The 25,481-nt window shown below is 37.2% G+C and overlaps 1 protein-coding gene across 1 annotated transcript in view; it reads right to left on the minus strand.

Moving 5' to 3' along the window:
- The window catches only part of CCDC141 (coiled-coil domain containing 141), a 181,576-nt gene that overhangs the window by 145,529 nt on the left and 10,566 nt on the right, over window positions 1-25,481 (minus strand). The gene's annotated exons all lie outside the window — the stretch shown is intronic.

The following is a 25,481-nucleotide window of genomic DNA, read 5'->3' on the forward strand; positions in this document are numbered from 1 at the left end:
TCAGTATCTTGAAATTGAAAAGGAATATACATATGTTTAATTGAATCACTATGCTGTACAGTAGAAATTAACACAATGCTGTAAACTGACTATATTTCAAAAAAAAGTAAAAACAGAAAGAACACTGAAATTAAACATTTAAAACAAAAAAGAACTGTATCTGATAAACATCAATATGGCTTTTGAACAGAGCAAAGTGTCAGTCCCTGATCAGTTCTTTCCCCCAACATTCCCTTTCTGACTGCCCATCCAGACCCTCCCCACATCCACAATGTCTAAATAAGTGAAGTAAGCCAGAAAGAGAAAGAAAAATACCATATGAGATCGCTCATATGTGGAATCTAAAAAACAAAAAAAAACAAACAAACAAAAACAAAGCATAAATACAGGACAGAAATAGACTCATGGACAGAGAATACAGACTTGTGGTTACCAGGGGGGTAGAGAGTGGGAAGGGATAGACTGGGATTTCAAAATTGTAGAATAGATAAACAAGATTACACTGTATAGCACAGGGAAATATACACAAAATGTTATGATAAATCACAGAGAAAAAAATGTGACAATGAGTGTGTATATGTCCATGAATGACTGAAAAATTGTGCTGAACACTGGAATTTGACACAACATTGTAAAATGATTATAAATCAATAAAAAACGTTTAAAAAAAACTTTAAGTAGTTGAGGGTCAGAAATTTTCAGTTGAGGGACTTAAATTTTCAAGGTTTAACAAGAATCTTGGTTTTGACATCTATAATGAAATGTTAACTAATGGTTGTCCAGTAATACTATCTCTTCCTTTACCAAGTAAGATGATAAAATATTTCATAACATTTATTTCAAAACACTTTTGAAATAAACATCATGAGATAACTGTCAAGTTCAGTGTTAAATGATTTTTCCTGTCCCCACTATTTAGTATCTGTCTGGATTAACTATCATAATTACCTCCACCTGTCATTACTTAGATTATCTGTCACAATCATGCAGTAATGATAACTGATTTAGAAGGAGTCCCAGGCAATGCGGTTTCTTAGTTTAGCCCATAATGTCTCACTGTAACAGTGTTCACAAAGTGACTGATGTCATCTCCTATATTAAGTTATCTTCTTTAGAGCAGACACTTTATGAAAATGGTTGAGTCTTGATTTTAAAAAAATTAACAGAGTTTCTGAAAAGTCTGAGTAATTATCTGGGCTTTGGTTATCTGTATCATTTATTTTAATAAATTGGTATTTTCAGTATTTTTTGTCAAAGATGCATAATATAACGCTAGCCATCCCCTTCAATAACATTAGGGTTAAACAACGCTCATTCATCAGATATTTGTGGAGCCCCTACAGTAAGCCTGACTATGAGATACCCTCCAAGGTCACAAAGAGACAGATGACATGGCGTCTTGAGAAATGCAGGTTGGTATGATGTATGTATTACCATAGCATTTGGTAGAGTTGTCCTGGGCACTGACCAGTTCTGAGCCCTTTGCAAAACCTCTGCAACTGAATCCTCCCCTTTCTCCCTCTACTGCTCAGTGTTCCCAAATCTTAGGCAGCAAACTGGCGACACCAGTGCCACCTGGGGGGAGATTTGGGAAATGCAGATTCCCAGGCCCTACTTCAGAGGATTGACTCAACAGCTTTGAAGTAAAAAAACAGGATTTATGTTTAAAAACAACAACAACAACAACAAGCCCTCACTTGATTATGATGTACAACCATGTTTTGGAAGCACTTTTCCACATATCCATTCTTCTGGGAATGGAAAATAGGACAATTTACTCATGGGTGAGTATTAGAGCTTTTAAAAACCCACCAGTTCGCAAAATATTTCTATACCTGGACTTAACAGGGTGTCTAATAATTTCTCCCTACAGCAGTACTTTTAACTTGAGTAGCTCACCCTCTGTCTAAAACATACCAACGATTATTCATCAACCATAAGATAAAGAGAAACCTCCTCTCTGTGGCACACCTAGCCCTCCATGATCTGGCTGCTGCCTACCTGTCCATCCTGTTTGTCTCAGGACCTTTTCCTCAATCCCCTTCTCCCTAGCCTGCGGTCCAATGATGCAAAACTATTTACGGCTCTCCTAATTCTCCACCCTGGGTCAGTTCTGAGGCCTTGGTATGTGTTCTTCCTATTGCTCAGCTGTCTACCGACAACTTTTATACCTGGAAAATAATCTAAGAATTTCCTGGTTCCTTCCTATACTCTCTTTTCCCCCTATATTTTATACAGGTTTCTGATGAAGTCCTTCAAACTTACTGGACTTGTTTAAATATCCATCCATTGATGTCCAAAGCTTAATTTTAAACAGACCCCTTTCTTCCCCAAAAAACAAAAGCTGAAAGAGAAAGAGAGGGAGGGGGGGAGAGAGAGACAGAGCAATGCTAATGAAACAGTGCTGACAATTAGTAAATCTAGGTGAAGGATTTCTGTAGGACTGAAATTTTTCAAAATGAAAAGACACCAAAAAATGGCTTAGCTTCAAATAAGCTTCTGGAGTATAGGAACTATGATAGCCATCTTTGTATTGCCCACATCGAATCCAGTACCTGCTTTCATTAACTACTGAATGAATCAGTGAGTGGGAGGAATGACACATTAATACCTCATCTCTTTTGATGCATAAGTTAAACTTCACCTGATGGAAAACAGGTTGAGTTCCAGCTGAAGCTGGTGGGGTGGGGTTGGCACTGTGGTGGAGCCAGGAGCAGAGGAGGCTGGACTGTAAGAGCTACTGAGACTCCATGCTTGTAAAGGGTAGAAGGTGCTAGAAACGGTGACGTTGGGGTAAATTGGCCTCCAAGCAAACCCTAAGTGCCAAATATATTTCCTATGTCAGGCCCCATGCTTTGAGAATCCTTTTTTTGGGGGGGTGGGCAGAGATGCAGGGGGAGGCTGGGGAAGATTTTGCACACCCATAAAAATGCATCTGTTAATTCATTTGGAATTTCAGTTTTCACACAGCAGAAATACTTGTGAGTTACAATTACCAAACTTTTAATTTTACCCAGATATCTTGAACTTCTTAATAATGACTTACAACAAAAATAAGTGCCTACCAGAGACCTGTGAGTCCAACTTTCCCTACATCTTACTATCTTGATTTGTATCTCATAGCTGACCTTTGCAAAAGAAAAAAAAAAGATAATAACTCTAGTTTTATCTTTTGACAGCCTTAGTTCTGCTGAGAAGTCACATCATTCCACTGTAAACTGGAGAGCCCTGTCCAGTTTACAAATGATCTTCCAGTTCCTACTTATGTCTTAATTTGGGAGAAAGATGCTTTACAGAGGTATGAGGTAGGTGGTGATCCCTCCCTTCTGCTCCAGGCAGGGTAAAAACACCTGGATCCCCACTTCATGAGTTTTCTTTGAGCCCTTCTTTAAACCCTAATTCCCTGTCACCTGTTTTAGAGCATAATAAAGTCCTCCTTTCACCTTGACGTCCTCTTTAAATTGGAAGAAAGTGGCAGTTAGGTTATACAAAATATCACAAAGAAAAATCAGACACTATCTGAGGTGCAAAAAAAAAAAAACTTCAATATTTCAAAGTCTAAAGAAAAAACAGATTCCTTGTCCTTACTTTGAAAAAAACTATTCTCAGATATTTTAAAAAATCCATTCTCAGGTGAAAGAAGCCTTAGGGTAGTCACCAAATAAAACATGTAGATTAATTGACAGTAGCAGTACTAACATGTTTTGGTTTTGCTTAGTTTTTTGTTTTAAGCTAGTTGTTAAACAGAACAAAATGGAATGCCCAGTTTACAGTGTAAGCAGGTTTTGTGTTGACAATGAGATATGGGGCTTCTAAGATGAGCAATCCATGAAAAATGGCTTGCCTCAGGACTCGGTCAAGGCCAGCTTAATTTAAGTTTTCCTCTCTCACTTGGTTAGTCATTAAACTCAGGAAAGTATTTTGGAATTGGATCTGAGAAAAAGACACTCTGACCAACATCATAAAGCTGGTTATTTAAAGAGATGCTAAAACGCACTATTTCCCTTTGGGTTCTAAAAGAATAGGAAACCAAGGCCATTCTGTGATACTTGAAAAATGCACTCTATCTTTTTAAGTGTAGCTTTGAAATCACTGGTTTTAAGTATAGCATATTTTATGGACATTATACCACCTCAACTGCCATGCAGCACACAAAAAGGATTATGGATTTTCTCTTCAGTGGAGCATTAAATGGTCCCCTGAATAGCAATTTTCTAAAAGAGCAAATATATGTGGCATATCCTGCATATGTTTCCCTGACACTGCAGAGTCTATCTGTAACACAGACTGGGGGATACAGGTAAAAGTTTCTTGTTCATAGGAAAAAAAATCCATTTTACCATTAAAGAGAAGGTAATTCGGGGTACTTAAAAGAAAAGAATGAAAATGTTGGAAACTTCTGAGAATAATAGATTGTTAAATTCTATTACTTAGGTCAGTCTCTTGCACAGAACACTAAAATTTGTTTGGGCCTCTGCTGCTCTTTTTAACTAGGATACTTCACACTTGCATTCTGCCTGTCCACAACCTGTTAGCCTTCACATCCCAATTCCCACGCTTCCTCCTCCATGAAACCCTTCTATTCACCCTAGCCAAAAGCAAGCCCTCCTTTCTCCGGACTCCTCTGTCACTTTATTTTCACCTTTCTAATCTGGATGCTACATTTCACTCTATAGTACAACTGTGAAAGAGTAAGTTTGAAATTGTGTAGGATATAAGCTAGGTGAGAGCAAGAACTGTATTAGCCATTTTTGCATTTCCTACAGGAAAGTACAATAAATATTTTTTTTAATTTGTTCAAAATAAAATTATCACAAAAAGTAAATAGCAAAAAAGTAAGATCAGTGCCTCAAAATTTATATTCTGAAAAAGCTTTGACTTAAAAAGTCAGCAGATTCAGATGTTGAATACCTCATGTTAGTGATTTTTATAAAGTAGCCCTTTGTGTTTAGAAGACTAAGATTCTATAAACAATCATTGAGACACAGGTGAAGGCTGCTTACAAATGTTGGTGAATCTGCACAAAGAAGGTAGGTCAGTTATTTTCCAATGACACCTTAGCTCAACACGTTCAGGTACTGGCTAATGGTATGAAAACTCAACTCAGAGAACAAATAAATCTAGAAAATACGCTTATTGAAACTTAATTATTGCACAGATATTGCTAACATGGTAATTTTTTTTTTACTCTATGTGCAATGTAAATCTTATGGTGATATGAAGGTAGAATTCTTTTTTTTCTGCTTTACTCTTGATAAACACAACTAGCTCTGAAATGTAGAAAGTGACTGGATTGCACTGCCAACAAATATATTTTGAAATGTACGTTTTGTGGGGGAATATGTCCCAATGGCACAACTGAAATGACAAAAAAATATCCTGGACTCACACTCAGGATCTTTGCTGGAATGGAAATCAACAGCCTGCTTCCTTCATCAAGAAAGTCTTGCTATGGAAAAGAAATCACAACGGTACTAAACAGTGTGCTGAGTGATATGATAAAGACTGTAAATTTATAAAGGCTAATGCATGAAATCTGATATTATTTTCTTTATTATGTGATTAGATGAAACCTGGAGATAGACAACCACTACTGCATGGTAAGGTTTGGTAATTATTGAGGGGAAAATTATTTCACAAAGGTACAACTATAAAATGAACCTCTAGTGATTCAGTATAAATAAATAAACAAATAGAGAAATAAAAATTCATATTCTGAGATGGGTCATTAAAACTTTCTTTCAGATAATAATTCCTTAAAAGCCAATTCTAAAAAATCCAGTTTCCATTAGACTATAAGTTCCCAAAAGCCAGATCATGCCCGACTTCCTTCAACCTCCCACAGCTCCAAGTTCAGAGCCCTGTGCTTTGTCAGTGTTAACTATTATTTGGTGATTCAAAAATAAAACTCTGTCCACTGAGGCAATGTTACACAGTTTACATTGGCTCTGTCTACTTACCATTTTAAGATTAAAGTCTGTTTGGATCACAATACTTAATACAAATCCAAATACTCAATACATATCCCAAATATTTTTATCTTCTTGGTGGGTCTCCCTAGAGACTTCAGGAATTGATAAAATATGTTCATGGTCTACATTTTCACATTTATGGAAAAAAATGACTCCTTTAGCCTTAATTGCATATATACAGAACGTTAATGGTGAGAGAGGTATGTTCTTTACAAAGACCTACCAACACTGAGGCCTCACTACTGTATTCTTAGATTACTCAATGCTACACTTTCTGTTTCTTGTGTCAGTAATTCTAGTTTAACTACATAATATTTATTTCATAAAGAAACACTTTTAGCAGTGTTCAGGTAGGCAAAGCTACTCAAAAACTATTATATGTTTTCTTTCTCTTTCTATTTTTGTACTTCACACTTTGCTTTATATCAAAAGTAAAGTGATTATTCTATAGTGGGAGAATAATACTATTGTAACATACTCATCAGAAGAGATAATTAAAAAGCAGGGACAATACTAAACACTGGTGAGGATGTAAAGATACTGAATCTCTCAACATTACTGGTAAGAATGTAAAATAGTACAGCCACTCCGGAAAATAATCTGGTACTTTCATATAAAAATAAACATGGAACTATCATAAGACTCAGCAATTGTATTTATCCCAGAGAATTGAAAACTTACGTCCATAGAAAAGACTGCACCTGAGCGTACTTAGCAGCCTTATTTGTAATAGTGAAAACCTGTACACAACTAAAATGTGCCTGAATGGGTGAATAAACAAACTGGCACATTCATACCATCAAATGCTACCTAGCAATAAAGAAAGAATGAACTATGATACATACAACAACATGGATGGATCTCAAGGGCTTTATTCTGAGTGAAGAAGGACAACTGCAAAAAGTCAAAACTGTATACTTACATTTATACATTCTTTTTTTAAAACTCTCCCCCTACCCCTTTCCCCTATGGTAACCTCAAGTTTGTCTGTGAGTCTCTTTCTGTTTTGCAAGTAAGTTCTTTTGTGTCATTTTTTAGATTCCATATATAAGTGATATCATATGATATTTGTCTTTCTCTGACTTATTTCACTTTATATGATAATCTCTAGGTTCATCCATGTTGTTGTAAATGGCATTATTTCATTCTTTTTTATGGCTGGGTAATATTCCAGTGAGATAGATAGATAGATAGATAGATAGATAGATAGATAGATAGATAGATAGATAGATAGATAGATCGATCGATCGATCGATCTCACATTATCTATCTGTCTACCACAAATTCTGTATCCATTTAGGTTGCTTCCATGTCTTGGCTATTGTAAATAGTGCTGCTATAACATTGGGGTGCATATATCTTCTCTAATTAGTTTTCTCCAGATATAAGTGGGATTGCTGGATCATATGATAACTCTACTTTTAGTTTTATAAAGAAACTCCATACTGTTCTTCATAGGGCTGCACCAGTTTACATCCCTGCCAACAGTGTAGGAGGGTTCCTTTTTTTCCACACCCTCACTGGCATTTATTACTTGTACACTTTTTGATGATGGCCATTCTGACCAGTGTGAGATGATACCTCACTGTAGTTTTTTGATTTGCATTTCTCTAATAATTAGTGATATTGAGCATCTTTTCATATGCCGGTTGGCCATCTATATAACATTACTGAATGATGAAATTATAGTGGTGGAAGCCAAATTTGTCATTGCCAGAGTTTAGGGATGGTGCCTGGGAGGGGGATACAAATTAATATAAAGAAGTAGTAGAGGGAGAGCTTTGTGGTAAAGGAATCCTCTGTACATTGATAGCAGAAGTGGTTACACTAAACTAAACATGTGATAAAATGTTACAGAACTATGCCCATACATTGTACCAACACCAAAGTCCTGGTTTTGTATTATACTATAATTATGTATGTTGTAACCACTGGGGGAAACTGGGTGAAGCCTACACAGGTGCCTTCGGAACTAATTCTGCAACCTCCTATGAAGTTGGAATTCTTTCTAAAAGTAGTTAAAATTGAAAATACACAAAAATAAAATAAATAAAATAAAATCTTGTAAATGAGTAAAGCTGGATGGAACTCAATGACACTGAGCATACACTGAGACTCTTCTGGGCATCTGGGTCTATACTGTTGCCCCACATTTATTTTTTACACTACTTGTATGCTATCTGCCTTCCTCTACTAGACTGTAAGTTTCAGGAGGGCAGCAACTTTTGTCCATTTTTGTCTGCTGTTGAATCCCAAGAGCTTAGATCAATGCTTACATTCATAATACATTAAGTCAAAATCTGATGAATGAGACAAGTGAGACAGTAGACCCACTGCATTAGCATGTAAATGCAATAATTTATGGTAGTAGATGAAAAGATACTCATAGTCGCAGATTCTGATCATGAGAATTGTAATAATCATACCAAAACACACTTTTATCTCCTAACTTTCTATTTGATCTTGTGTTTCATTTACCCAAGTGCAGGCACACCAACTCTAACCACTGCTTATGTACATTCTAAGTAAACAAAAAAAAGCCTTGTTAGCCTTCAAGTGTATAACCTGACATTGTAAAGCACATAAATAATTTTTTAAAATATAACATTCTATTATATTTTAAATAATAACAATTAATATTAAGAATAGAATTCAAATACATCAGCATAGCTCTTAGTCTCACTCAGAATGATAGGAAGATTATTTAAATAGATAAGACATAAGAAAATAACTTTTGTTATTTTATTATTATACTAAATAACTATATAATTATAATAATAATAATAAAGTAATAATAATAAAGTAATTAGTAATAAAGACTTCATTATTATTATTATTATTATTTCTTAGAATCTAAAGAATTCCATAGAAAGAATTTGCGTGTCTCAATACAAGGGTGTATTTTGTTCTCCTACTCAACCATATGAGAGCTTTAAAACTAAAATCTAAAAGTATAATTTCACCTAACCTTGTCCTTAGCCCTGTATGTGAGCTATATTACATCCCCTGGCAGGTGTTCCTCTGGGCCAACCCACACTACGTTCACCTGGGGACTTAAGGCTCTGCACACTGGAATGGAATCCTCCATGAGGGCACTGGATGAGACTGAGGTCACTCTTCCCCATTGCCAACCAAGGCATCCTCAGTGTTGGCTGTGATGTGATAGCACTTGTTGTGAAATCAAGTGTACAATTCTAGAGGGATAAGGCTTGAGAGCTCAGTTTGTGCCAGGAGGCCTCAGGATACAACAAAGTGTGAAGATCATGACAAACTAGGTATTAATCAGAGTGGGAGTCCCAGCTCAGCCAACAACCTGCCCTGAGCAAGTCATCAAACCTCTCTGAGAACAGAATGGTGGCTGCCAGAGGCAGTGTGCTTTCCTCCCAGTATTGTTACACGGACAAAATGAGATGATGCATGTAAAGTGTTCAGCCAAGTGCCTGGTCCCTATTCAGTCTTCCACAAAGATTAGTAACTGTTAGCATCACCATCATTACTAACAGTCACCAAAATGTAAGATAATGGTAAGATCATAAATGTTTTGGAAATCACATACTTCCTTTTACAGGCAGGTTATGCCTTTATTTCACTATCAACATAGGTTATACCCTCCTCTGTAAATCACACTTACTGAATTTAATTTTTAGTTTATACACACAGCATGGAAGCAAAATGGCTTCCTGGCTTAAAACATTTTCTGATGCAAGAGAAAGGAACATGCCACACCTAATTCCAGCTGTGAAAACCTAACTGCACATGCCTGTTTGAAGGTGTTATTGCCCTGCCCTGTTTGTAAGGGCTGCCCCTAGTGCAAACTGACGAGCAAATAACACAGCTACATGTCTGGTTGGCTTCCAGTTTGAAACAGAAGCTGCAGCTAACAGGCTGCTGAAAACCCTAAGGGCCACAGCTGTCCTGGGTAGAAAAAGCCTCTCACCAAAAGCTAACCACAGTCCTCATTCAGTTAAGAATTCTCAGGGCAACTCTTTAACTCTCAGTTGTTCCTGTGCTAAAACAAGTTAGCAAAATATCAGTTGGTTCTGTTGTTGCTAGGAAATGTCAGTAACATGAGCTATGACAGAGACAAAATTAAGAAGGCTAACTTGGAAAATTCTGACATGTGTTGAATCAATTCGGATTCAAAAGAATAAGTTTTTTATTTGTTGTTTTTTGGTCATTTTTCAAACCGGAGCCATTTACTAAAGGCCCATAAAAGGCCAGTTTTACTATAAAATCTGCTCATAAAGGAAAATGCCAGAACCACCTTTCCTTTTCAAAGTTACAACTTAGTCCCTTTATAATTAAATATAAATAGAATCAGGTATTTTCTTTTTCTCTAGTTACTGCAAAATAATTTTTGTTCAAAAAAGTTTCTTTTGTACAGACCCAATAAAAGATGATATTTTAAAACAGATTTTCCTTGCACCCTAAGAGCTCTACATTATTTTTCATAAATGTACTTAATTTTTTCCTTCTTGGATATTTGCATGTAAATGACTTCCATGTCTGCTTTGTGAAATAAAGTAAATAATGTAATTAGAAATAATCTACAGGTGCCTGGATTAGATTATTAGCAGTGGTTTCTGTTTGAGAGATGTGTTTGTACCCTTGGATTTGTTTAGATTTTACTACCTTTCCCTCAGATCTCTAGCTTTTTACGTGACCGGAAAAACAGAGTCCTGAAGGCTTATCAAGAATGCTATTGTGTGTTTTACTGGAGAACCTGAACTCTACCACGCTTAAATAAAAAACCAAAATAACAACAAAGAGTGACACATTCCCTAAGACTTGATGAAAGCTAGAATACTGGGAAGTTTTTGTACCAAACACAAAGATAAACAAATACAAGTATTAAACTAACATTTGTTCACAAGATGAAGCCAAAGTAAAGAGACAGCTACTTCTGTCTTAAAGAGTTAGTTCTCTTCCCTGCCCCAGAAAGGAAACTTCTCACACCCATTACTCCCACAGCCCCATATTCAAGGCTGACCTTAAATTCTACCTTCTCCATGAAGCCATTCCAGCTCAGTCAATTTCTCTTTTCTCCTGGACTTGCCTATACTACTTTCATTATCATCAGCTTTCATCTGGGGACTTAATCACCCAGTGCCTTGATGTTGTGATTTCACTGTTATTTAATTGCTTCCTGGGTCTCCCAGGGTCATTTCCCCCTATGTTATTATACACTATAAATTTCTGGAGGCCAAGGCTATCTCTTACATTTCCTCTGTGTCTCCCCACCCTGCAACATCAAGCACAGAGCCAAGAACACAACAGAGAATCTAGACCAGCAGAGCAGAGCCATCCCGATGTAACTGCAACTAGACTCCTGTAAATCCTGGCAGATCCACAGCTGGAACACTGATGAGAAATTACTCAGTGATCGTTTTCAGTCAGTTGAGAAGTGACATCCTTATAATCCCCCGCCTCTTGAATGAGTGGGATTTCATCCTTCAGCTAATGCCGAGGCATGCCATGTGCCAAGTACAGATGTGCAGAGCACACCACTGGAGTTGGAGTCCCAGCTCCACTGCTCCCCAGCTGTGCAGCAAATAGTTTGCAAGTTCTTTAGTTTCCTCATTTGTCAAATGGAGACTAAAAACAGTATTACGTGATAATCATTCAACACTTACTCTGTTGTGAAGCCCTGTCCTAAATTCTTTCAATGTTTTAACTCGTTGAATTCTTACACCCACCTTATGAGGTAGACACTATCATCACCCCATTTTACAGGTGAAGAAACTGAGGCATGGGGAGGGTAGGTAACTTTCCCAGAGTCACACACCTAAGCAGCAACACTGGGATTCATATTTAGGCAGAGTTTACATGCTCAACTGCCAGGTATATTGCCCCTCATAGAATTTACCTCTCACAATTATTTCAAGGTTTAAACATTAATGCATTTAAAATAGTATTAATATTTGACACTACATATTAAATTTTAAAAAGCGGTTGACACATAGTAAGTACTCGATAAAAGTCCACTGTATTATATCCATATGTATGTCAGGATTTAGTCTCCAAAATTCTTACAACTAATTTAGACAAAAAATGATCCAGATAGTGACTTAATATGTGCCAACACAATCTCTGCCCAGAGGGAAGCTTACACACAGGAGAAACATATACATATGTAAAACAACAACAACAAACCCTAAGCAAACCAAAGTTAAAAGGACACCAACTGATGAGGAAGAGCCCATTAGAGCTGCAGGGCCAAGTGTGGGCTGGCCTTGCACTACCCAGACTCATCACATCTGGCTCTAGATAGCTCCTCTTAACAGGTACCCAAGATGATTCTGGTGTAAGTACTCATAAACCACACTTCTAACACATTATATGGGCCACACTTAAACAAGGACCTTATAAGAGTGTGAGACTGTACTTACATAAAGAGGTGCTGATTGAGAAGCCCAGTGGAAACATACGAAGAGAGATGGCCCAAAGTAGTGCTGGAGTTCAGGGAACGCTTCCCGGAAGAGGGGGACTTAGCATTCCAAAAAAAAGAGTATCAATAATTCACTTGGAAACTCATCCTCCTGCTCAGTTAAAAGAAGACTAATGATACAAATCAGAAAAACTAAAGTAAGAATAATTTATCAGTTCCACCGTGTTCTCTTAGGAGCCCAAATGTTCTATACATTAATAACTGAGTCTTCTTAAAACCCTCAGAACTGTTTTGAGCAAGAAGAGCGAGGTATGTACCATTAAACTGTCAGTATTTTGTTTCTTTACTATAGTCTCTTTTTATGTGTTTCTTTCTTTCTTTCTTTTTTACTACACAGAGATGAATGGTTCCTGAAATTATGTAATAGATACCTGTATTCATTCACTCATTCATTTATGCATTCATTCTACAAACATTTCTTGAATATATAAATCCACACACAGTGCTAGGCTCTAGGGGGAAATATGTTCATAGTCTAATGAAGAAGACAAAAATGAAACAGTGGATTTCCCATGAAACAGATTTTATAGTAGAGGCAGGCCAGCCACAAGTTACAGAGGGGACTCAGAGGAGGATGTGGTTAATAGCATAAATGGTGAGCATTCCAGAAAGGTTTCAGAGACCAATAGTAACTCTCTCACTGTCAAATCTCATGGCAGACTCATCAAACACGCTACTGTTTCCAACGCTATCCAATACTGTCTTGCAATTTCCTTTTGCGCAAACTTTTGTGATGTGACCCTGAATATTTTTGCTCCTAACCCTCCATGGCCCTTTTCCAATTCCACTGATGGCACCTCTGTTCAAGCCTTCCAATGTGGTTATTTGATGGTAGTTGCTTCCTCTGGTTTGGGTCAAAGCTTCTTATTTTTTATTGTGCATCAGAATTACTGCAAAATACTTTTAAAACGTACAGGTATCCTGGCATTCTCTTGACACAGGGTTTGGAGCCTGGATACATGAGCCATGTGTTTTTTTTAAACTCCCAGGTGATTCTTACACCAGCCAGTCTTCTTTCCCCTAACTGCCCCAAGTGGAGACTTCATTTTCATATCATCCATTGGTTTCCTGAACTGCCTAGAGCTCTGGATGGAGAAGCAGTCATCAGACTGAGAACACTAGAGTGTTAAGTCACTGTCCCAGATTTCTCCACCCAGGATATTATAAGACCAATTCTATTATGACCATTTGGAATTTGAGAGCTGCCTCCTACTCCTCTTGCCCTTGGTCACTAGTGTAAGAGCCTCTGGTCATCCATCTTCTTTATAATCCTCTCACTGATCCCTTTCCTTCCAAATTTCACCACCATATACCTCATGGAAATTCAGGTTCAAGGTAAACAAACTCTTCATTAATTCCCACACTCAACTACTTAAGTGAAGACTGCTTATTTCCCCTAACACTGGTCTCTCCCATTTTAACAAAACTGTCTCTCCCAATCAGCATTACCTTCTTGCTTCCGTCAAATTTATTACAGAATGGCTTACTCTTGCTATCTCTGATTCTTCTCTTCACATTTGTTCATTCATTACACAACCACAACCTGGTGTCCACATCACTGCTCCCCTGAAACTACTCTAGCAAATAATATTTGTAACCTCCAATCTGTCAAATAGAACATTCCAACTCAAAACGGCACCACTTTTGACAATTATGTAATAACATCAGGAGGACATCTATTTTTCTTATCCTATGGGCTTTAAGGTTTGGGATTATTGTGAACTTTTCCCTCACTCTCTATGTAAAATAAATTATCTGATTCTATAATATCATCTTTACAACTTATTAGCTTAATTCATCAAAAACATATTTCTATTATACATAACACACTGTGCAACCTGCTATAAATTTGATTTTCACTCTCATACTCACAACTCCAGTCTAAGTCCCCAAGTCTCCATCGACATCTTTTAACGCCAGTAATCTTCCATTCAAGTCCACCCCGTACACTGTTACAAAAGTAACCTTTCTCAAACTCCATTTTTATCTAATCTTCCCCCTGCTTTAAGAACCTACTCCTGGCCACCATCAAATCTAATGGCGCAACCTCACATGTCCTGCCTTCCAACCTAAACCTTTATCCTCCATACTGATTTAGCCTCATCTCTGGATAGTTCCTGGTAGAGCTCTTCACATGCCTTTGCTTATCTTGCTTACACTTGTCTCAACAGATTCGCCAACCCATTCTCTGATCTGGAACGTCATTTTGACTCCCAGTTTCTACCTGTTACTTCCTTTGAAAGTCAAACACTCTCATCTCTTGGGCTGATAACTCTTGTATGAACTATCTGTCAGCACTTTGTATACAGTTTTTCATAAATTATCTGGCAATGGATATATTTTGAGTATTAATCCTAACTCTTTATATAAATTGGAGTGGTAGCAACATAAGCCATTGTGGAACTTGGTCAAAAGCCACTATTGAACTTGTTCAATCATCTATTAAATGTGAGTATTTCTTACCTCACAATGTTGATGTGAGGATTAAAGACCTAATGCCAGTAGGATGACTGGCACATAGTAGATGGTCAATAGGTAGTAAACATTGTATCTTCTGCAAGCCTTTCAAGGGGAGGAACTAGTCCTTATTCTGTAATGTTTCATGCCCATAACCCTCTGTGCACCCAATTCTGAGCTGTGTACACAGAGGATATTCTATAGCTCTATACTGGGTTCCTAAGCTGATGAAAATTCTGGTAGGGCAAAATCCTATTTGCAAGTTTAGCTAGTTTTTTTTGGAGAAGTATAAACCTGCTCTGTTAAAAGTAATCTTTCACAATGACTAATGAATTGGCCAAAATGAGAACTTGAGGATTGAAAATGCTGTTTGGCACTCCTGTGTTTATTTAAACTTTTTTGCAGGACAGTTTTAAGTCTCAGATAATATGGAAATCTTTTTTGATCTTGGAAGAAAAAAAAATCCAGAATTTTTCCTCCTAATCTTGATTAATTATCCAGTACTTTTTCCAGGTGGGTGGCTTAATTCTGAAAAGCAAGCTTTACCAAAGATTTAAATCTTTACCTCATTTATATAGGTAATGATATACAGACCGTGTTGTGCTTCTCCAAGCATAAAACATTAAATAACAAATAAACATTGGTAGCTCACTCAAGTTATTAGAGATAATTTTTTTCAGTAACATTTGCACCCTCTCTTTTGTTTATTATTCAGAACTTAAACCATTAGCCACAATCAGAAAGGAAAACAGGTCATACGTGAAATATTAATAAATGAATTAAGCAACACAAAGAAAAATTCTTTGTTAGTCCAAGTTTTAAATATGCTAATGAAAAGTGTATCCTTGCTTTATGTTCATAATTGAACTAACAAAATATACAATCTTGAATGATCTGTTAACCAACATGAAACAAAATTAACCAAGGCATGTTAACAGAATCCTTCCAGCTATTTTTAGAACCTGAATTGCATTTGGCCTCCCATGTTATTAGCACTATTAAGCAACAAAATCATAAAAAGTCCACTGAGCAATATTTAAGCAATGAATGAACAATGAATAAACTAATTGTATGTAAAATTATTAATGAAATGTGCAATAATGCTTCCAGAACTCACAACCACACAATTCACCATTAATTACTGTCTTCTACTGTCAGCCTTTCAAACTGTATTAACACAAAGTTTTATTTTCATTGCTTCAAAATGCTTACATAATTTGTTTTAAAGAAATTATTTTTTTGAGTAAAATCAATGGCAATAGTTTAAACACATGCACAAATACATTTACACAGATACTTTTTTAGTGTTACACCTCTTGCCTGATGGAATGGCTACCATCAAAAAGACGAGAGATAACTATGGTGGTATAGATGTGGAGAAAAAGGAATCCTTGTGCACTGTTGGTGAGACTTTAAATTGGTACAGCCACTGTGGAAAACAGTATGGCAGATGCTCAAAATATTGAAAATACAACTCCCAAATGATATACTCTGGGAAAATATCCAAAGGAAATGAAAATAGTAACTCAAAAGATATCTGTATCTCCATGTTCATAACAGCATTCTTTAATAACCAAGACAGAGATACAACCTAAATGTCCACCGATGGATGAATCGATAAAGAAGTCGTGGTATATACATACAATGAAATATTATTTAGCCACAAAAAACAAAGAAATCTTATCATTTGCAACAACATGAATGAACTTTGAAGACATTATGCTAAGTGAAATACATTAGACATAGAAAGAGGAATACTGTAAGATCTCACTTACATGCGGAATCTAAAAATAAAACAAAAAGAACTGAGCTTACGGATATAGAGAACATGTTGGTGGTTACCAGTGGCAGAAGGTGGAGAGAGAAGGAATTGGAGAGAGGTGGTCAAAAGGTACAAACCTCCAGTTATAAGATACTAGGGATGTAATGTACAACACAATGCTGTAGCTAACACTGCTGCACGATATAGAGGAAAGCTGTTAAGAGAGTAAATCCTAGGAGTTCTCATCACAAGGAGAATTTTTCTTTTTCCTTTTCTTCTTTTGTTCCTTTTTATTGTATCTGTATAAGAAGATGGATGTAGCTGAATCTATTATGGTGATCATTCCACAATATATGTAATTCAAACCACCATGTTGTATGCCTTAAATTTACAGTGATGTATGCCAATTATTTCTCAATAAAACTAGATAAATAAATAAATGAAATTACATATGCAATTGCATTTGTAGTTCATATTATGTATTTCTATTTACGGCTGGTCTAAGAAGTATAACACACTAGCAAAGTGTTCTTTTACCAACACATTAATAAAAGTTTAACAGCCTATGGGATCATTGAACCAAAAGAACTTAGGCTCTCAAAAAGCAGTTAGCTGTAGCCTTCAGTGGTTTGTGTTTCTCTAGCTTCAATTATGTAAAAACTTGGGACATGTTTTGAGCTGAAACTTAAAGTAAAAAAAAAACAAACACGTTCTATGAAACTGAATCTAACAGCTTCATTTCTTTAGGTCTTTCTCTTCTGACAGAGCAATTACGATTTCTTTAAGAAAATCAGATAGCCATCTACATAGCATGGGTCATGGAGCTGAAAGAAGAGACTGCTCTCTCACCTTCTCTGTCTTCCCATTTCACAGGCTTGACCCAGCACCTGAAATCTGTACCTAGAAGCCCCCTTACTGGTCCTCTGGCTTGAAACCTGTGGCTTTGGTTTCCTGCCTACCACTGTGTCTGCAGGACCAAGCAGTGGGGAGAACAGAGGAGGAAAAAAGGAATGTGAACTTATGACAAGCTCTGGGACCACAGTTCCTCTCGTCAGAGAGAGGTTCCCCTGCTGGCTTCAAGGGACTGTCTGGACTGAGGCAGAGAAGAGAAAAAACACAAAGCAAAAACAAAAGCAGAGTATTTCCCTCCTTTCTCTCTGACTCACGAAGTCCTCTTTCTAGTGCTCAGACCCCAAAGAGAAGACTTTTCTGGAGCTTTTTCTCACCATATCTGATGCATACTTCAGGGTGTCAGCTTGCCTTTGAATCCAAGCTGGGTAATACTGAAGAGAGAAGAACAATAACACTGCTGGCTTGGTGGTCCTCGGAATTCTGATCTCTTTCCCTAATCTACCTGCTAGTTCCTCCTTTCAGCATCCTCAGCATACACACATTCTGCCAGGGTTTATAGTTGCATTAAATGGAGGTAGGGGGGTGGTATTTATTCCATCTTGCCTGGAACTGGATCAGTATTCAATTTTAAGAAAAAAAAAATTTTTTAAGACAAAAATTCTAAACTTGCTCAAGTAAGTCCCTGAACTTCAAGTATGTGTTAGGTAGGAGATGAAGGACAGAGATAATTTGAAGGGCAGGGCTAACCACAGAATCAGAAGAGGTTTACCTTATTCTTCTGAGGACTCGTAGCTAGATGAACTTGTCGTGAGAATGATATAGCCATGTTATTTGAAAACCTCTTCAGTTTTACATATTTATACTTACAGTATATCTAAGACATGCCTATAGTTTAAAAAGGATGCATTCTGGGTAAGGCTAATCAGGAAGAAGTTGTAGTAGTCTTAAAACAAATAAGCAAAACAAAATAAAATCCCCTCATTTTTGGTTAAGCACAATACATACTTAAGTATTTTCTGGAGCACAAATATCTGTTGCTTTCTGGATGGAATGCAAAAAGTGTATTTTTATCCTAACATTTACTCTAACTCAGTACTGTTAAAGATTGGGAGTGTGGGTGAGTGGGTCCTGTGCTACCATCTTACCTCTGCCACCCCTCGTTTATATTTCTTGAACTGTCAGAGTTCTGCCTTGCCAGTCCAAATCTTGGACCAGGACCCTTTCATCATAACTGATAAGGACTATGGGTCCTACTCTTCATTACAATTTTTTGCTTGTAGATTTATATTTTAAAGATGCACTACTTTCTAAATAATTAATAGCTTGGGAGCTACAGGACCATGATCTCAAAAATACAAGTTGTGATCCTGGTTTTTGACCCAGTTTTTAAACAGAAATGTGTTTGCTGACAAATAATATAAGGCCCAACCAACACTGGTTTAAACAACCAAGAGTTTGTCTCTTTTACAGCAAGAAGCCTAGGGTTTCGCATAATCCTCCACAGTATAAAAGAAACGTAAATAATCAGCTTATAGATTGATTTCTATATTGTTGGACATTGTTTAGTCTCCAGTTAGGTTACTGTACCAAGAACATGTGAAAAGATGCTCAGTATCAGAGCAAAGTATTTTCATATCTATATCCTCACTAGTACTTTCATCTTTACTGATAGAGTCCCAGAGGGGAGGTTGCTGAGTCTCAGGATGTGAGCATTTAACATGCCAGTGCTTGCTAGTTTCCAAAATGATTGTGTTAATCACCAACAGTAAAGCAGAATGCCCCTTTCCTCACATTCTCTCCATCACTAGATGTTATCAATATTTTGAATTTTTAATGGTGCACTGGGCAATGATTAGGCAATTAATGATTTATCTTTTATCACTGTTTATTTTCATTTTGCAGGCCATTACTGATGCTGAGTATCTTTTTACAGGATTATTGGCAATCTGCCTCTCTTCTGTGAATTGTCTATTTTTTATTTATTTATTTTTGGTTTTATTTGTCTTTCTTATCAATGTGAAGGACTATAACCCTTTGACTGTCATATAAATTGCAAACATTTTCCTTCCAGTCCATTGTTTGTCCTTTAAATTGGTCAACGGTGTCAGGAAAACTCATATTCACCTCCACGACAGCACATACATCACTTTCTTTGTCGAGCTTCCCCCAGCTTTCCTGTCAGAATTAGTCATTCCTTCCAAAATGTACCCATAATATTTTGCGCATAATCCCCGGATTGTAACCACAAACTTTTCCTCCTGATCAAGTATATAAAAATGCAAGTCAAAGAGACTAACGTTGTAATAGACATCTTTGACTCTGCTTTCACTTTTCCAAAAGTAGGTTATTCACAAACTTCAGAATTTCCTTTTTATTTATCATTAGTGCTATCACACCATCTTTCATTTTAGAGAATCTTAGTTCTATTCTCAACTGCCTCCCCAGGAAAACCTTTGTTTTCTTCTGCCTGCCCTGTTCCATTCATGAGTACTGCTTCAGATTCCCCAGAGGAAGGCACCACTGCTCTTGCCATCTTTTCCAGTTATGTATCGCTGTGACAAAGCACTGCACATTCTAATGACCCCAAACAACAATTATTCCTTTTGCTCATGATTCTGTTTGGGCAGGGCATAGTGGGTAAGACTTCAGGGCAAGCTCAATCAGGCCTGGAGAATCAACTTCCAAGATGGCTCAGACAGTCATGCACAGGACTCGCAAGCCAGTCAGGTGTTAGCCAAGAGTCAGCCAGAGCTGTTGCTAGGACCCTCAGTTCTTCACATGGGCCTCTCTTTAGTGCTCCTTGACTTTCTCACTTTGGTTAGGTTTCAGGACTGACTATTTGAAATCACAGAAAGTAAAAGTGACCAGTCTCTTGAGACTGGACCTGGAAACTGGCACCATATGATCTATGTTGAACTCTTAGTCAGAGCAGTCCCAGAGTCTGTCCAGTTTTAAGGGAATGAACATAGACCCCACTTCTCAATGGCAGGAGTGCCAAAGAATTTATGGCCATCTTTAACCTACCATAATCTTCCTGTGTACTGGGTCCTTCTACAGTTGTCAAACAAAGCTGTCAGTATTTGCTATAACCAAGCCTCTGTTCCCTGCAGAAATGTGGGAGATGCTGCTCTTTCTTGCAGATTCTATGCAATTGGTGTCCAAGCCACAAAGCAGTATGGTGAATGCCTCATGTTTCCCACAGGCCCTTCAGCTTCTGCCAGGGAGTCCAACCCAACCCCGACTGCTGAACCAAGACAGGGATAAGACAGTGTCTTCTCCAAATATTTTACTCTTCAGTCTCTGTGCCAACAGAATTTTCTCCTTACAGAATTCCCTCCCCTCTAGTAAATTAACTTGCATCAACACTTCATTAGGTACAGTCATACTCTGATCTGCTGCTTAGGCCAAACTAGTAACAAATTATTGTGATATTTGCTATATTAATGTGCCTTAACACCATATCTGAGAAGCCTATGCTCATGGACACCTTAGCCTCTCTTAAGCCAACTTATCTTATAAAACGGTAGCTTATAAGATAGTACATGGCACTTTTCAAATCTAAAGGATGTTATTCGAATTTTATTTCACTCCACAGCTCCATACTATTCACTGGAACTGAGTATCTGGGAAAAGAAACACCCTGCACACTAGGAAACTGCTAAGTCAATCAGGGAAAATCACTAAGAAGTTTTGCTGTTTCATAGTTGTGAGAATACTATTTTTGTTTTTAAGTGGAAAAGTTCTCCATTTCCAAAAGCCTAAAAGAGAAATTATACTGCCCACTAGTTTCCACTCCCTCAGGAACCCTGCATTGTTCCTATCATATTTTGGTGACCTTTCTCAAAATGATTAGTGAAAATATGACAGGTATTTTACATGTATGAAACACTAAGACACAGATGCCTTTGAACCACAGATGAATTAAGTGTTGAAATTTGGAAGGTGCCAACTAACTTCACTTCTCTCCCTTCAAGATTCCAAATCAACTGAGAAATAGACATTGAGGTCAGATATGGATCAAAACATCTGCTCTTATTACTGGTAAAGGTGGACTGGAGAATGGGGTCAATTTGGCTTTCTACTTTTTCTTTTTAAATATCTAGTCTTTGGGACCCACCTACAGAGAGAGCTGGGTCTGAGGTACAGACACACATTCTGCTGCCTTGTGTAAGTCGGATTATAGCTTGCCTCTGCCATGAAGAGACATTTAGTCATATCAGCGGAAGCAGAGAGAACAGAGAACCTGCAGCCCACGGACAGTCAGGGTCTGTAGAGAGGGCCCTTGAGGCTTCCCCACGGTGGCCACTTCTCCTAATCTCACCAACTGGGTGACACAGTCCCCCTCACTCCTACAGGGAAGAGAAAGGAGGAGGAGACATGGGTGACAGCACCTTCTTCAACATTTCTGAGAGAGTAGACTTCCCTAACTTGTGGGCCTACAAGAAAATAGGGAGGAATAAAAATGAATCTCTTATATGAAGTAAACCTTTAGGATAAAACAATGCTATGAAATAGTTAACATAAAATGGGTTAGTCCTCTTCCAATACTGTCCTAAGGGTTTCATCACGTTCACAACACACATGCTATAAAATTTTCTCTAATATGTAAATATACATAGTTTAAGTCACACAGCCTTACTTTATTAAAATACATTATTAAAGAACATCATCAAGAAAGTGAAAAGACCATCTACAGAATGGGAGAAAATATTTGTAAATCCTTATCTGATAAGGAATTAATATCCAGACTATATAAAGAACTGTAACTCAAAAAAAAAACCCTCAATTTAAAAATGGGCAAATGACTTGAATAGACATTTCTCCAAAGAAGATATATAACTGTCCAATAAGCACATGAAAAGATGTTTAACATCATTAGTTATCAGAGAAATACAAATCAAAACCACCATGAGATACCACTTCACATCTAATAGAATGGCTATAATTAAACACACACAAACACACACACGCACACACACACAGAGAGAGAGAGAGAGGGGGAAAGAGATAGAGAGAAAAAAAGTTTAGCAAGGATGTGGAGAAACTGGGACAACTGAACATTGCCGGGGGGCATACAATGGCACAGCTGCTGTGAAACACATTTTGGTGTTTCCTCAAAGAGTTAGCATAGAAATACTCTATGATCCAGCAATCCACTCCTAGGTATATACCCAAAAGAACTGAAAACAGGTACTGAAACAGATACTTGTACACCAATGTTCACTGCAGCATTATTTACAATACCTGGAAAGTAGAAATAACCTACGTGTCCATGGACAAATGAATGAATAGATAAAATGTGGTATATCCATATAGTTGAATATTCATGCATAAAAAGGAATGAACTTCTGATATATGCTACAACATGGATGAACCTTGAGAACATCATATGCTAAGTGAAATAAGCCAGACACAAAAGGACAAATATTATATGATTCTATTTACATGAAGTACCTAAAACAGACAAATTCACAAGGGCAGAAAGTAGATTAGAGGTAACTGGGGAAGGGAGGAACAGGAGATATTGCTTAATAGGTGCAGACTTTCTGTTTGGAGTGATGAAAAAGTTTGGGAAGTTGATAGTTGTGATGGTTGCACAACATTGTGAATGTAATTATCACTGAATTGTACACTTAAGAATGGTTAAAATTGCAAATTTCTATTACATATATTTTACTATAATGAATTTTTAAATAATGCATTCATAGTAAATACTCCAGTTTATAGCAGAAATCCATACTATCTCTTATTTAAGGAATAAGTTTTAGTAAGACTTTAAACTTTACTACTAATATATTTTAACTCTTCATTTTTAAGTAAACAGAATGCTAATATCATATATTTACAAATATAGGAACCAGGGTCCAGAGGTTTTCTTGGCTCTTATAGTCGTAATTCCTCCAGACAAATAGCAATTGTAGTTACTTGCAGGACTGATGCTGAGGGGAAGAAAGCTTCAGCAACATCTCTAAAGTATCTCTAACCCTTCTTTTCCTCCTTGAACCACCTGAGGATGCAGTGTCCACAGTGGCCACAAACAGCGCATAGCCTGCTTACATCTCCCTCTCCCATTTCCTGAATTTCTTCTTTCTCACTAGAAATAATCAAAATGGTTTGGGAATCTAGATGCCTTTAGGGAATAAATGTTTTTCCCACATGACTATGTTTTCCCCACATGACTATGTTTTCCCCTCTGAAAATAGGGAAATATTTTTTCTTTGGGTACTCCACTGGAATGGTTAAGTACACTGCTGAAAGGAAAATAAGATCTCCAGGGTATAGACATTACCAACATTAGAAACACTCATAAAAATTCTGTGTTTCCAGAATTTTTGCTTTTAGTCTAAATTATTAGGGTTTGAGATAATTTTCAATGGAAGGCAGAAAATAGCTTTTCTATCAAATTAAAATCCAAACTTCTCTGATATATTAATTACTAACAAAATAATTACACTACTTTTTCTGTTAAAGTCAGCAAGAACTTCCATAAATCATTGCATTTCTCCTCCAGACTTCCTACTTAGGTATCTAAGGGTATCTGTTATTATCATAATTTTTCCAATAAAGACCTTGAGAGCAGAGAGGCTAACTGCTGTTCCCAAAGCAAAGTGGACTCAGCACAGAACCATTACACACACCCACCACTCCTAACAGTATATTCTTCTTTATAATTAGAACAAATCCCAAGGTCCTGTGCAGAGGAAAAGGACTGGAATGAACATTAAATATTAAATATTATTGGCTTACTGAACTAATAATGTTCCTATCATTCAAAAAGCACATGTTAAAACTAACTTGGATACAATTTTCTGCTATAGGTTAAGACTGTACCTATCCTAACAGCAATAATAACTAAGTAAATTGATTAAATGAGTCATCTACCCATTTGCAACATAGAATTCACATTTTTCTTATTTTAAAAACTCTTTGTAAGCAAATCTGAAACAGACTTCAGACTCCTTTTTTTTTTTTAAACTAATACTACTGGGAGATGATACTACTACTTAAAATTTCTTGGGAAAAGAGGCTGGTTTGATAGGGTGGTTGGGACTAGGGAGGGTAAGGAAGATGGACATTAAGTGGTCATGGGTAAAGGCTTATGTGAAGCCAGAAGGCTTTTTACTTGAGACCTCGTGTTCTTAGACCCACATGCAGAGAGGGAGAGTGGTCTCCCTATTCCACTGCACATTATGGTAAGATCCACAATAGAAAGGAACCTTTGATTCATCCTCTCCCAATCATTTTCACAGATAATAAGCCTGAAGTCCAGAAGGCTAGTTCACAGCCAGAAGATGGGCATAAAAGGACAAGACTTTACAACAGAGAACTACAAGCACCTTCTGAAGATGGATACTGTTAAGTGGAAAACCCTTTTCCAGCTGAGCTCCTGCATGGATTTAGGTGTGCACATTAGAGCATAGTTGTTGAGAGATGAACTCCTCTGCTCAAGAAAGAATTCTCCCTGGAGTTGTGGGCCTGGACAAGGATAGGGCTGTGGGGAAAAGAGGTAGCCTGAGAGAGCCAGACTGCTGTGAGTTTCCCCACCACCCACAGTTCATCAGTGGACCTGGAAGCACTGGCTGAAATTTCTTCAACTCCTCAGTCTGATTTACCCATTTACTTTTACAACAGTCCAATCAGAAAACCACTATTGGTATATGTCAGATGCAGATCAGATCTGCCTCTAAATCTAGGAAGCAAGTGTAAATTCCAGCCTAGATGTTCAGAGGAGCCAGCAATATTAAAGGACTGAAAACACAGAACATCTAGTCATTGCAGGCTTCTGAATCGAACTTCTTTGATCTTAGTGATGACATTCATTTGCCTACGAGGGTTATTACTCACAAGGTTGGCTGCAGCACAGGGCTCCCTTCTCAGAAGGGGAAACTACCTGGGGTTTATTCTTTACCTTTCACTGTCTTGAAATTCTTCACAATTTTATCTTTGAACGTGTGTTTTATAAGTGAAGTCCAATAGGACAACAGAGGAA

Source organism: Vicugna pacos, chromosome 5 (genome assembly GCF_048564905.1).
Source record: "Vicugna pacos chromosome 5, VicPac4, whole genome shotgun sequence".
NCBI lineage: Eukaryota > Metazoa > Chordata > Mammalia > Artiodactyla > Camelidae > Vicugna > Vicugna pacos.